The sequence below is a fragment of the Rosa rugosa genome, chromosome 6, assembly GCF_958449725.1.
Source record: "Rosa rugosa chromosome 6, drRosRugo1.1, whole genome shotgun sequence".
Lineage (NCBI taxonomy): Eukaryota > Viridiplantae > Streptophyta > Magnoliopsida > Rosales > Rosaceae > Rosa > Rosa rugosa.
Window position 1 is genome coordinate 13011117 of NC_084825.1, and position 12736 is coordinate 13023852.

At 37.3% G+C, this 12736-nt stretch overlaps 1 long non-coding RNA gene across 2 annotated transcripts; it reads left to right on the plus strand.

Annotated features, from left to right (window-relative positions):
- The first annotated feature begins 4986 nt into the window (after positions 1–4986).
- LOC133713991 (uncharacterized) lies at positions 4987–5827 on the plus strand. Of its 2 annotated transcripts, none has more exons than XR_009848386.1 (3): positions 4987–5130; positions 5214–5314; positions 5499–5827. It is a non-coding gene; the product is annotated as an uncharacterized LOC133713991 (long non-coding RNA). The 2 variants fall into 2 exon arrangements; XR_009848387.1 differs by having other exon boundaries at positions 5217–5314.
- Positions 5828–12736: the final 6909 nt, after the last annotated feature.

Here is a 12736-nt window from a genome sequence, read left to right on the forward strand (position 1 = left end):
AACGGACCGAACCATATGCTCAACTCTTGTAGCCAATCTCCACTGATCAAAGGTTGCCCATCTTAAGGATCAAAGAGGTCTTAATTCAAGGTTGTAATGGGGCCAAGGTTTAGGGGTTTAAAGAAACGAAAGGGTGAGGAAAAATCACAAAGTGTTCTAAAAACCTAGTGGAGCCTTAATTGAAGCATTGAGACGTCTTCTTTTAGTCACCAAGACATCTTGCAACGTTGAGCTTCATGTGTGTCTTTATTGAGAGCCAGATGTCGTTTTGTTGGGCCCTTGCTTCATTCTAACCTCCTCTTGTAGTCACAACTAGAAAACCAATTCCATACATCAATCCATCTCATGCCTTAGCCATATTTTCACTTTTTTTTTTCTTTGTCGTCCATTTTTTCTTTTTCTGTTTTTTTTTTCGGCATATAACAAAATTTTTTTTTTTTATGGCAAGGCTTTTACACTTTTTTAACTCAAGATGTATGTCTTGATTCCCCCACACTTGCTTCCTTCCATCATCTCTTCTGTAGTGCCTTCAAAATCTTGTTTGTCTCATGAATTAGCTCCACTAAATCCTTAGAACAAGGGTAGGGCCGGGATATAACTATACTAAGGTTTAAGGGTTAGGATTTTGAAGGTGATGAAAGAAAAAGGTTTAAACGTAGACTCAAAGGGGTTGAACTAAGGGGTTGTACATCTTGTGTACACAAATGGGGACACAGGCTATTTTTGGCTTTGGTGGAAGTTCCTAGGTGCCTTTATCCTTTCCGAAATCAGGGACATGTATTGATAAAAGTTTCGACCAGTACAAAAGCAAGTTCTAGTAAGCTCTAGAGTCCGTTAAACTTAATCTGTGGCAAGCAGTCAATCAAAGAGAAAGATAATGAGATCACTAAGCATCGCCAAGAAAATAGGAGTATAATTTTTTTTTTTTTAATAAACACTCACAAAGAATGGCAAATAGGCTCAAGTTCTCACAAGGGTTATTATGAATCACACTCATCATCAACATGCTCATAATTCTATACCAAGGTCAACGAAAACCACATCTACTACACAATCATATGCTTTACATATATTGTAATTAACCAAAGAATTATTTTAAGATCATCTCAATATTGTGATCCTCTTTTATCCATAATTTCAGAGATTAAGTTCATCCTAGACAGTTGAGAGGCAACCTAAGACTCGAAAAACAAAGCAAAAACTGAAAACAAGAACTAAAGACTCCAAAAGAAAGAAAATAACTAACGCAAATTTTTTTTTTTATAAGACTCAAATTTGACAAATTCCCTTCCCCCACACTTGAATCATACATTGCCCTCAATGTATGGCAAATTAAATCAAACAATGCATAATCGAAGTGTCAAGAAAGAAAATCACAAGATGCAAAGGAAGAAAAGTGAAAAAGTGTAGAGAAAATCTCCCCCTTGTAGACCTCCCATGCTCACGACCTTTGGAGATGACAACAAAGACCCCAACCTCAAGACCATAAGGCCTTGACTTCCTAACGTAAGCTCCAGGCTAAATTGACTCCAAGGAAGAAGTAAGTGAGGGCACAGAGGCAAGAAATCATCTTGTTGCATCTTCGGAACCCACAAGTTTTGTCTCGGCAGCCCATGTTCCAGATCCCATAACTTTTCGATGCAGCGTCAGATGATTGAGAGACCACTTGGAAGTGAAATTTGACGTTTCTAGCTTTCTGTGCATATGTGGAACACCTTCTAACTCCAAGTGGGTTGAAAGTTATAGCCCTGTGAAGTTAGAGAAAGAGCAGGAAAACGAACAGAAAATCTGATAGTGACCTTTACCCATTCAAACCTGTATAGAGGGAGCATCCCTGGTCCAATGGAAGCGATTTTTTGGGCCTTTTATGTAACACAACTGCACAGTTTCCTGTTTTCCTGGGCTGACCTTGCTGCATTCAAACTGGAACTGGGAACGCATATGAACTCCGAATCCAGTTCTGTAAAAACCAACATAAACTAGACTCAGAGATCTTTCGATGCATATAAGATACGTCTACTGGTTCCATCGGAGCTAAAAACTTCAGTCATCCAAAGTAGACTGACTGTATGGTCGGCACTCTGTTTTTACAACAGTGACACTTTTCACCATTCTCTACAACCTTATGACCTTGCACAAACACAAAACACATCAAAAGGAACTGAATATAAAATGAAGAAATAAATAAAGCATCCTTTGGGTTGCCTCCCAAGAAGCGCTTGAGTTTAACGTCTTTCAGCCAGACGAAGTGGCTCTTCACCAAGAGTAATCAGGAGGCTTAGGCCGCGGTTCGATCAGATGCTTAAGCCTCTTCAAAGATGTTTCATGATCCCTTGATAGCAACTTGGGTAACTTGGGAGCAATGGAAAGATATGATTTGATGCTCCTCTTTTTCTTTCTCTTCTTCCATTGTCTCCTTCTTTTCTTAAGTTCAACAATCATGGCTACAATGATATCCTTATGTGATTTGAGATGTTCACTTATGACCATCTCCACATGATCAACAAACTCAACCATTGCTTGGATGGGGAGAACATGTGTAGAGCTTGAATGAGGCGTTGAAGGATCAGATGGTCTTCCATGTGCTAGCAATAAAGGCCCAAATGTAAGAGCTTTGATGGAATCTTGTTTTAAGCAATCGTCCCTCGTGGTCTCATTACTTTTTGGATCTTCATGTGATACCATGATTGTTTCAGGCACTTGGGACACATTTGCATGAAGCTCATCTTTACTTCCTTCATTGTAGGGTTCCTCATCATCAAAGGGATCTTCCATTTCCCACTTTTCAAGCTCGGACATGTAGTGTACTTCAACATGCTCACAAGTCTCAACGTTGAGTTGCTCCTTATAAGACTCATCCAAATCTCTTGCTACATCCTCATCACATGTTGAATAATTGAATACCTCATGAGGTTGACCTAAAACCATAGTTGTCAAGAGCTCCCCTAAAGTTGTCATCAGTGTAGGAGGGTGCTCCTGAGATATGAAGGTCTCCCAACGCCTTTGAGTTTCTGCCCAATCACCATCCTCCTCACGAGCTTGCTGTTCCTGAATCAAAGCTTGAGTAGCAGCATTTAGTTCCTTAATAATCTCATCATAATTATTAGACATACCTGAGTTTTGAGGAGGTGGTGGCCTATAATCATGGTATGAATATGGGGAAGCGTCAAACTCCTTGAAAGATCCTTGTTGCATGTTTGGATAGTTAATCGAGGAAGAATAAGGAGGATTATCCCATGCCAGATTGTGTGGAGGTGCACAATAATTATTCCAATGCCGTTGGTTGTCATGAAATCCTCCAAGCATGGTACGTATTTTGATCATAGTATCCTTCATATCGGATGCTTGGACATGTCTCCATTGAATGACCAACCATGGAGCATATGGAGCACACCTCGTAAGACTGATGCCACATTTGAAAAACAAAACAGAAATTGAAGTTAGTAATATATACAAAAAGAATATATAAATCCTAAAAATCAAAATATATACAAAAATAAAAACAAACAATGTGAAAAATAAGTATTTTTCAATCCCCGGCGACGCGGCGCCAAAAATTGATACGCCCAAAATAGACGCTCAATTTAACCCTGCAATGATGTAGTCGTCAGTAGTAAAGGATAAGCAAGGATCGTTCGATGCCAGAGATTGAGGGTAACTTTATTAATCACACAAAAGAAAAGAAAACAAAACAAAACTAACAAATAAAAAAAAGAATAACAAAATCTGAACTAAGCCAAAGAAAACGTCAAACAACAAAAAGAAAAGAGAGAAAGATGGAGGGACAGATAGGAGGATTGCAGAGGCGTTGCAATCCTGAAACACACTAAACTGGGGGTTTGTGGTTTTTCTACGAAAATAAACAGAAAACAAAGAAAAGAAAAATGATTTTGAGTTTAAGGTTTGAAAGATATGATGAAGATGTTAGGAACTCGGAAATCCACCACCAAAACATGCTTGAGACAAATTTATCATCCTAGTTTCAATTACTAAGTCGTGAAAAAGGTTTCAATCAAGAACAAACCATGAATACATGCATAAGTTCTTATTACTTCCCTAGATTACTTAAGCAAGATGAACGCAGAATTACTAAGCCTTTAGAATAAACAATCAAGGTATAGAACGCTATCCTATCAACAATTCATTCTAAGCATTAATCACATGTGGAAGTTTGATCGAAACAAGTATGCAAAACAAGTGTGGAACGCCTACCTAGCATGCAATCCTTTTTATTTGGTTTCACCTATTGTCCTATAGGTTTTACTACCATTGAAACAAGCATTATTAACCGTTTAGGAGATTAAAATACCTATTTCTAGCCCCACTCACATGATCATAATATTTTATGTGCGCATTCATAAAACATAAACATGCAAGAGTTATCTGTAAACCAAAACCAAATAAACAATTTCACAACAAAGCAATCACGAAACTAGGAATCAAAATATTATCAAAAACATATCTTAGGGGCTTCAAACCTCGCCCCTAACAAAAGTAGATTAGCCACACATTGTCTCAAAATTCACAACTAGAAACATATAAGTTTGAATTACAAGAAAATAAAAACCGTAAAGGGCAGAAGATGAGAGCCACGAATTCACTTTTAGGCAGCCTTGAACGCAAGAACTCCCTTCAAGATAGTACGCGGCAAGGCTTGATGAAGATGGATGATGGTGTGCACGGTTTTTGCTCTTGGAGGACTTGGGAATTTCAAGACTTTGTGTGCTAGGGTTTGGGAGCAGAAAATGGCGCAGTAGGGTGGTGATTTTCAACGTTTGCAGAAGCCATATGTGTATGAGAAACACCGCCCAAGTTTCCTTTTCCAATTCTGCTTTGAAAGCCTCCCCTAGTTGCTTAAGGATCAATGAATTAAAAAGCGCGCCTCAAGGCGCGCCTGAGGCGCAAAAAGCGATTTTCTGGCCTGAAAATGAGTGTGTTTCAGGGGCTAGGCGACGACGCTGGTGAGGCGTTCTCCAAGGCGTGAAAGGCGTCCTCCAAGGCGTGAAAGGCGTACGCGCAGAAAAAATGCGAAGTGACGTCGTTTTGAAACAGAATGGGTTTAAAGGCTTCTAGGTCGCGACTGCTACCCCAAATTCGATTTCAGCCCTCTGCCCCTCTCTGTTCCAAAAGGTAGCGATTCGATCCCTAACCCAGAGTTCGAGTTAGGAGTTCGATTTCAGCCCGATTTCAGCCCTCTACCCCTCTCTGCGCAGCAGTCAATTTGAGCTTGATTGGAGGTCGATTCGCAACAGGCTATTTGAAGGTATTGGAGTTGGATACTTGGATTCGCAACATGCCATTTGAACTTCTGAAGGTATGATTCCCGATTTCCCGTCTATATTTACTTGGGTTTGAGTTGTTCTTGTCTAGACAATCATATATGTCCAGCAACCCCATTAATTTGGTTGCAATAGTTTGTGGGTTACTGTCAATTACTCAATTTTGCAGATTTTGATCTTTTAGATATTCTTGTTTGTGGGTTACTGTCAATTTTGCAGATTTTGTGATCCCATTGGAAAATGAGGGAGAAGGGGTTTGATTATACTGTGGTGTTAATGTCAGAGATTAGTATGCTGCGGATGGAGGGGAGTGGAACTCCTCTTATGTCAACAAGCTGACACGCCCTGTTCGCAGGGATTCCGCATTGGCAACTGCCAACATTGAATAGGTTAGCTTTCCTTCTTGACTTTTTGTACTAGATAGTTAGTCTTGTTTTCAATCTCCATTGGTCAATTCCCTGTTACAGATTTACATGCATCTTGTTTGAAGTTGCAGAAGTTTACTGCACTGTAATGTGTTTATTGTTTTACATAGACTCTAATGTGTATTGTTTTACCTCGAATTGATCACATTGAGCTTTGTTTTTGAATTTATGTTTACTGCATTACAACAGTAATACTAGGGAAGCAACAGGCTTTTCCTTGGGTTAGTCTTTAGTTTTTGCACGTCTGGATAGATTTTGTTAATGCAAGTCTGGTAGGAAGGCCTTAACCCTCTATTCAGTTGATAAAAGGAAGGAATTAGGATCACACACTTATCTAGTTTACATTTCTTTATCAACATTAGGCTTGTAGAGCTATCTAAACTTGTAGAAATAAGAAATGCGGCAATTCATTGTTCCATGAGTTAGCCTGAAAGAAAGTTACTAGTAGTTTTAAGATTTGAGAAACTGCTAATTGGTCTGGGGGTGTATTCAGGATACTGCCACCATAAAATAGGTATGATTTGCTTCTTGGAGAGAAAGTTAGTTTTGTATTCTATCTCTGTTGGTTCCCGCTTTAAGTTAGAAACTCGCACATCAATTTGAAGTTGTTAAATTTCACAATTGTTGTACTTTTACCTAGAATTGAGAATCACAATTGTTGTACTTTTACCTAGAATTGAGAATGACTGAACTTTGTTTCTGAATAAGTTAAGTGCATTACAACATTAATTGACCAATCTCATACTTGAGAAGCATAAGCCTAAGAAACTCCTGAACTTCTAACTATAGTTCTCATTTATTCTTGATCTTTGGTGTTTGAACTTTAAATCCTTGATTTCATTTTATGTTGGTAATTTTGTTGAATCATATGCTTCTAGTACTTCATTTATTGTGAGTGAATGACAATTAGTAATGTTCTTTTGGTTGAATCATAATGTGGTATGTATAAGAGTAGAAATTACATGAATATATGTGATTTATACGTAAGGCTTACGCCTTATGCGCCTTATGCCTCAAGGCTGCAAGGCTCTCCCGAAAACGCCTCGGGTACGCCTTCAGCGTTTTAAAACATTGTTGAGGATTACTCTGATTGGTGCACAATTAAATGATTTTCAAGGCTTAATAATCTTCCCAAATTCTTGATGAATCATTATAAGACTCTCCTTCATATTTGCAGCAGCAATAACCTTCCAAAAATGCCCAAGAAATCCGTCCATAGAAGATTTCTGCCAAACTGTCCTGTTTTGACTAGGATTCAATTTCTGACTCTGAAGCTTCGTTCTTGGACAAGGAACGACTTCGTCTTGACAAGTTTCTGGATGGTTCTTGACTCCCACGTTCTCTATGACATCATATCTTCTATATTGATCAATAACCTTCTGGAAAAACTCCAATTAAATCGCCGGAAAAGATCTCCCAAAAAGCTTCGTGAAAAGCTGACAGTTTCTGCCTTATCGGGAAGCCTGCTCTGCATTTAATTTCCTGCTGCCTCGTTGACTCTTCTGACCAGTTCTTTGGCTCTTGTTGAAGTATAACATCATGTCTTCAAGGTCCGCTGGCCCTTTATGCATAGCTGCAGCTGGAAGAATGCAATAATTGCTCCTCAAAACCGTTCCCAGAAAGCTGATTCTGAAACTGTAGTTTTCTGCTTTGCAGCAACTGTTTTGCACAACGATTTCCGTGGACTTCCCTTGTGATTTCTGGCTAAAATTTTGATCAAAATTAATCCTCTGCATCATTACTTTATGGTTCATGGCTTCGTTGCTCCCTTTAAGCTCTTATTTCTCTTGAATCACTCCACGAACTACCTAAAAAGAAAACAAAGTTAAAACTGACTTTTTAAAGGACTATGAAAAGTGTAAAGTATTGCACATTATATTTGTAGCATTTATGCTCCTATCAAACTTGCTTTGACAATCAGCACATGTCATATCGATTATAGGATGAAATCAATTCTACTTGTTTATTGACTCTATGCAACTCTTCAAAATATCCCAATCACATGCGTATACTGTATACATTTTACTTTTGCCAACAATAGTGAGTCTCATATTATCAGAAGGAATTAAATTCTCTTTTGGGTGTAACTCTCTTAGAGCATCTTTAGTAGAGTTTCTATTTTGGCTCTTTAGCTATTTTAGAGAGCATGTTTAGCTTTTTATATATTTTAGCAGCTGCACCAAACTCCTAAGTGGCTCTTCATTATAAGTTTTAGCTATCTCGCTCCTAAATATAGAGAGTGAGATAAGGCTCTCTATAATTTAAAACATTCATTTTGGGTTACTTTATGTAATTTATAAATACATTTAAACTATTTAATCTTCATTTGAAAAATAATATAAACTCAAAATTAGCTAAAATAGAGAGCACTGATACAGATGTATTTCTAAATTAAGTGGCTAGCCAAAATGATTTTTGAGCTATTTTGACTGAAATTTGACTCAAAAATGGCTAGCATTGCTAAAGATGCTTTTAAGTGGTGAACTTGCGTAGTTCAAACATGAGTGGTAACTTGCACAGCACAGATTCAGGTCAAATATGCTAAACAAGTGTTTTAATTATCAATTTGGTTGAAAATGCATGATCTGGATTCTGATTGTTGGGTGGTGTTTGGTTCATGACATTTTTGTTTTGGTTTTATTGTAAACATATATCTTATGGCATGTTTGTTTACTTGAATAGAGAATACAAGAATCAAATGACAACCTAAATGTGGAGAGAAAAATAAATTAGTATAGGAATGAATTATTCTCAATACGAAATTTACTAACATTATTTAATTAGAGTAGGAATACACTTTTTTCGATTAGTATTGTTTACTACTTATTCTAAATCAGAATCAACTAATTTAAACCTTCAACTCAAAATTCAAGTTAATAGATTCATGAAATGTACATTAAGGTACTCATACATCAAGTAAAAAGGTTCAATAAATAGTAGACTAGTTCGATATAAAGGTTAACTAATTCGAGATTAAACCAAGTCAGACTACGAATGCATAAAGTCAGTTTACCTCTATATTGAATTAATTGGTTTGATGTATTGATAAATTAACATACAGTAGAACAGTAGAACTTTTCTGCTATATAATAGTTGAAATTCGGTGTATTGATGCTAAACGTACTAAAACATGTTGGGTGCATACGCTGATGCTTAAAATACAGTTCAATAATCAAGCAATTTTGTATAAAATTCAAGTAATCTTCAATTTTATTGGGTCGAGTTGGGAAAAATTAAGCAACCCATCCCTTGGAGCAAGTCCACCCGTTGGGTTAGCAAGTCACTTACTATTCACTACTTTTTATGTTTATTTCCACACTCTGGGTCATGGGCACAGTTTTCAAATTGACCTGGTGACCTCTGGGTCACTTTTGTGACTTGCAAACTGACCCGGTGACCCAGGAGTAGAAAAGAATACTTCAATTCAGAGTTAATTCGATGATTCTATTCATCCCACAATGAGGGTATATATACAAGTACAAATGAGTAGTCTAACTCTAATAGGAAACAATCTTTCCATAATTACAGGATATCCTAATTAAATAAAAATCTAATTACATACAGATTTACAGCGATTCTACACTCCCCCTCAAGTTGGTGCATAGATATCTATCATGCCCAACTTGTCAACTGAGCTGTCAAATACCTTCCTGGACACTCCTTTAGTAAGAATATCAGCTAATTCCTCCTTTGAGTTTACAAATGGAAAGCGAATAACCTTTCTGTCAAGATTTTCTTTAATAAAATGACGGTCAACCTCCACATGCTTTGTTCTATCATGCTGAACTGGATTATGTGCAATCTCCATGGCAGCTGTATTATCACAATGCAAATCCATAGGCTTTTTAAGCTTGTATCCCAGGTCTTTCAAGAAATTACGAATCCACAACATTTCACAGACTCCGTGTGCCATACCTCGGAACTCAGCTTCTGCACTTGATCTGGCAACAACTTTTTGCTTTTTGCTACGCCAAGTGACAAGGTTCCCTCCAACAAAAGTGAAGTACCCAGATGTAGAACGTCTGTCAGTTTTATGACTAGCCCAATCTGCATCTGTGTACCCAACAACTTCCAATTCATCTTTTTTCTGAAACAGTAACCCTTTACTTGGCGCCATCTTCAAGTACTTCAAAATACGAAAGACTGCATCCATATGCTCTTCACTAGGACAATGCATAAATTGACTAACAACACTTACAGCATAAGCAATATCAGGTCTAGTATGTGAAAGATAAATCAACCTTCCTACAAGACGTTGATACCTCCCTTTATCAGTTGGAACTTGATCAGGATAGATAGCAAGTCCGTGATTCGTCTCAATGGGTGTCTCGATGGGTCTGCAGTCCAGCATCCCCGTTTTAGCAAGTAAATCAAGAACATATTTCCTCTGTGAAAGTGAAATCCCCTTCTTCACCTTGCAACTTTAATACCCAAAAAATACTTCAGTTGTCCCAGATCCTTCATTTCAAACTCCTTTGACAAATACTTTTGCAATTCATTTATCTCTTTCGGATCATCCCCTGTAACAATCATGTCATCAACATACACAATAAGAGCTGTAATCTTACCACTCTTGCGCTTGATGAACAAGGTATGGTCAGAATTGCTCTGTCTGTATCCAAAGGCTTTCATGGACTTTGAAAATCTTCCAAACCAAGCTCTTGGAGACTGCTTCAGGCCATACAAAGACTTCTTCAATTTACACACCTTGCCAACGTCACTTGGATAATTCTTAACACCTGGGGGCACATCCATGTACACTTCTTCTTCCAAATTCCCATTAAGAAACGCATTCTTCACATCAAACTGGTGCAAGGGCCAATCTTTGTTTGCTGCAAGTGAGATTAGAATCCGGACAGTATTAATCTTTGCCACAGGTGCAAAAGTCTCCTCATTATCAATCCCATAACGTTGTGTATATCCTTTGGCAACCAACCTCGCCTTGTATCTATTAATAGTTCCATCTGCATTAAGCTTCACAGTAAATACCCAACGACATCCTACAGTCTTCTTTCCAACCGGCATAGGTACTAGCTCCCATGTTGCATTCTTTTGAAGAGCTTCCAATTCTTCATTCATCGCCTTTGTCCATTTTGGATCCGTCAATGCATCCTGCACGTTACTAGGAATAGATACAGTAGATAATTGATCAACAACAAGTGCATGTGACCTAGAAATCCTATGGTTAGACATAAAATTAGCTATAGGGTATTTAGCTTTGGCTTTGATATCTGGTTCATATTGTTTCTTAGGAATTCCCTTGGTAACCCTTTGTGATTTCCTAGGTTCGACACTTTCTAACCTAGAAAACAAATAATAAGTCAATCTAATATCTTGCAATTTGGATGTGCAGATGATAATGGATTCATATGCCAACGATGCGGACGTCTTAAGAGCAAATAAGAGATACGGGAGATGGAAAGTAAAATAAAATCATTGCAGGAAAAGGTTCGTCTAGCTGCCGAGTCTGCAGGCTCTTATATTAGTATCCTTCTTTCTTTGTCTTAAGCATTACTGATGTTATTTTAGCAATTGGAGGTTTTGATTATTGACAATACTTTCCATCGTTGTCATCACTAGGATTGACAGTGGTTGCTTAATATAATAGCTTTTGTACTATGGAAAGAGAATTAATTACATATTTTGATATTGAACAGCTTGATCTTTGACCGACTTTTGCTTACCAGGAAGTTATTTGGCTCTGTATAAGCAATCGAGACACTCCGATCCAAAGGCAACTATTTAGTCCTTGCTGCATCTATTTGATCCCAACTTGGGAGGGGATTATGGAGGTAGCTCATTGAGTTTAATTATTTTCTTGTAATAATGAAAGTAGTTGGGTAATATTTATAATGGAAGAAAGTATATATTAATCAAATGGTTCTGGAGAAGAGTGTTCAAGATTGTCAATTTGGAAAAGAAACCAGTCTATGTATTTGATATGAATAATTCATCTTTGTCTTCAGAATTCAATGAAGCTGGAAGACTAGAGTGAAGCTCTAGCATATTGCAGATTGACCATTGCAGTATATCACAGTAAGTTTTTTTTTTTTTTTTTTTTTTTTTTGAAATAGAAGATTAAAATTCTTATACTGAGGCTAAAAATGAAAAATATGTCCAATGTCTAGTTTAGTGTACGCCAAAGTTCTAGCTTCTTCAAGTTGATGCCTTCATGGTATAAGTGATATTACATTTAGTTTTTTTTTTGGTCAATATATTGCATTTTAGTTTAAATTCCTGTTGCTTCAATTGGCATCCGTAGAAACCAAACAGAAATAAATCAGTTTTGCTGGAAGAAATGGATATTTCGAATTGACCAGTGGAGATTTATGCGCTGCTTACATATATAGTTGCATTGCTAGATAAGGGGTTGATTAATGAAACTTGCAACGGCTGGACTTGTGTTGTTAAATTCTCTGCAACAGTAGTTGTGCACTTGGCTTTCTCTTCAAAGTTCTCTTGCTGTTTCATATAGCATTGTGTGCATGACTAATCTTGTGTAGTCCAGTTTGCTATTTAGACGAAGTACTCATTCTTGCATGTTTTCAGTAATCTAGGCCAACGTTGTACCATAAGATACAAGTTCATGACTTTGTCTTTTTGAAGGAAACATCAAAATATTAAGTTAATTGTTAGGTTTCTGATTAAAACATTATTTGATTGTAGGATGAGTAAAGAGTAACCAGAGAACTTGATGCGATATTTTAATGCAGGTTACAGAAGCAAGAGCTGGCATCATTTGCTGTGTCGGCTAAAAATTTGGTCCGGGCTGTGGAGGAGTCTGTGAGACAAGAACTTCTCACAGCTTTTATCGTTTATCCTTTATTAGTCTCAGCTTTTATAGTTACTTATCATGTTTTCTGGAACAACACTTAAACTTAGCTTTTGTTATTCTTTCTGTAGATCCGCATAAGGCTTTTCAATCAGGTTGTTGCATAATGGGAAGAATTATATTTCAAGTCATTAGTTCCTAGCATGGTCTTTGACCAAAGGATCTATTGTTCAGTTGTTTATATATGTATTTCCAATTTT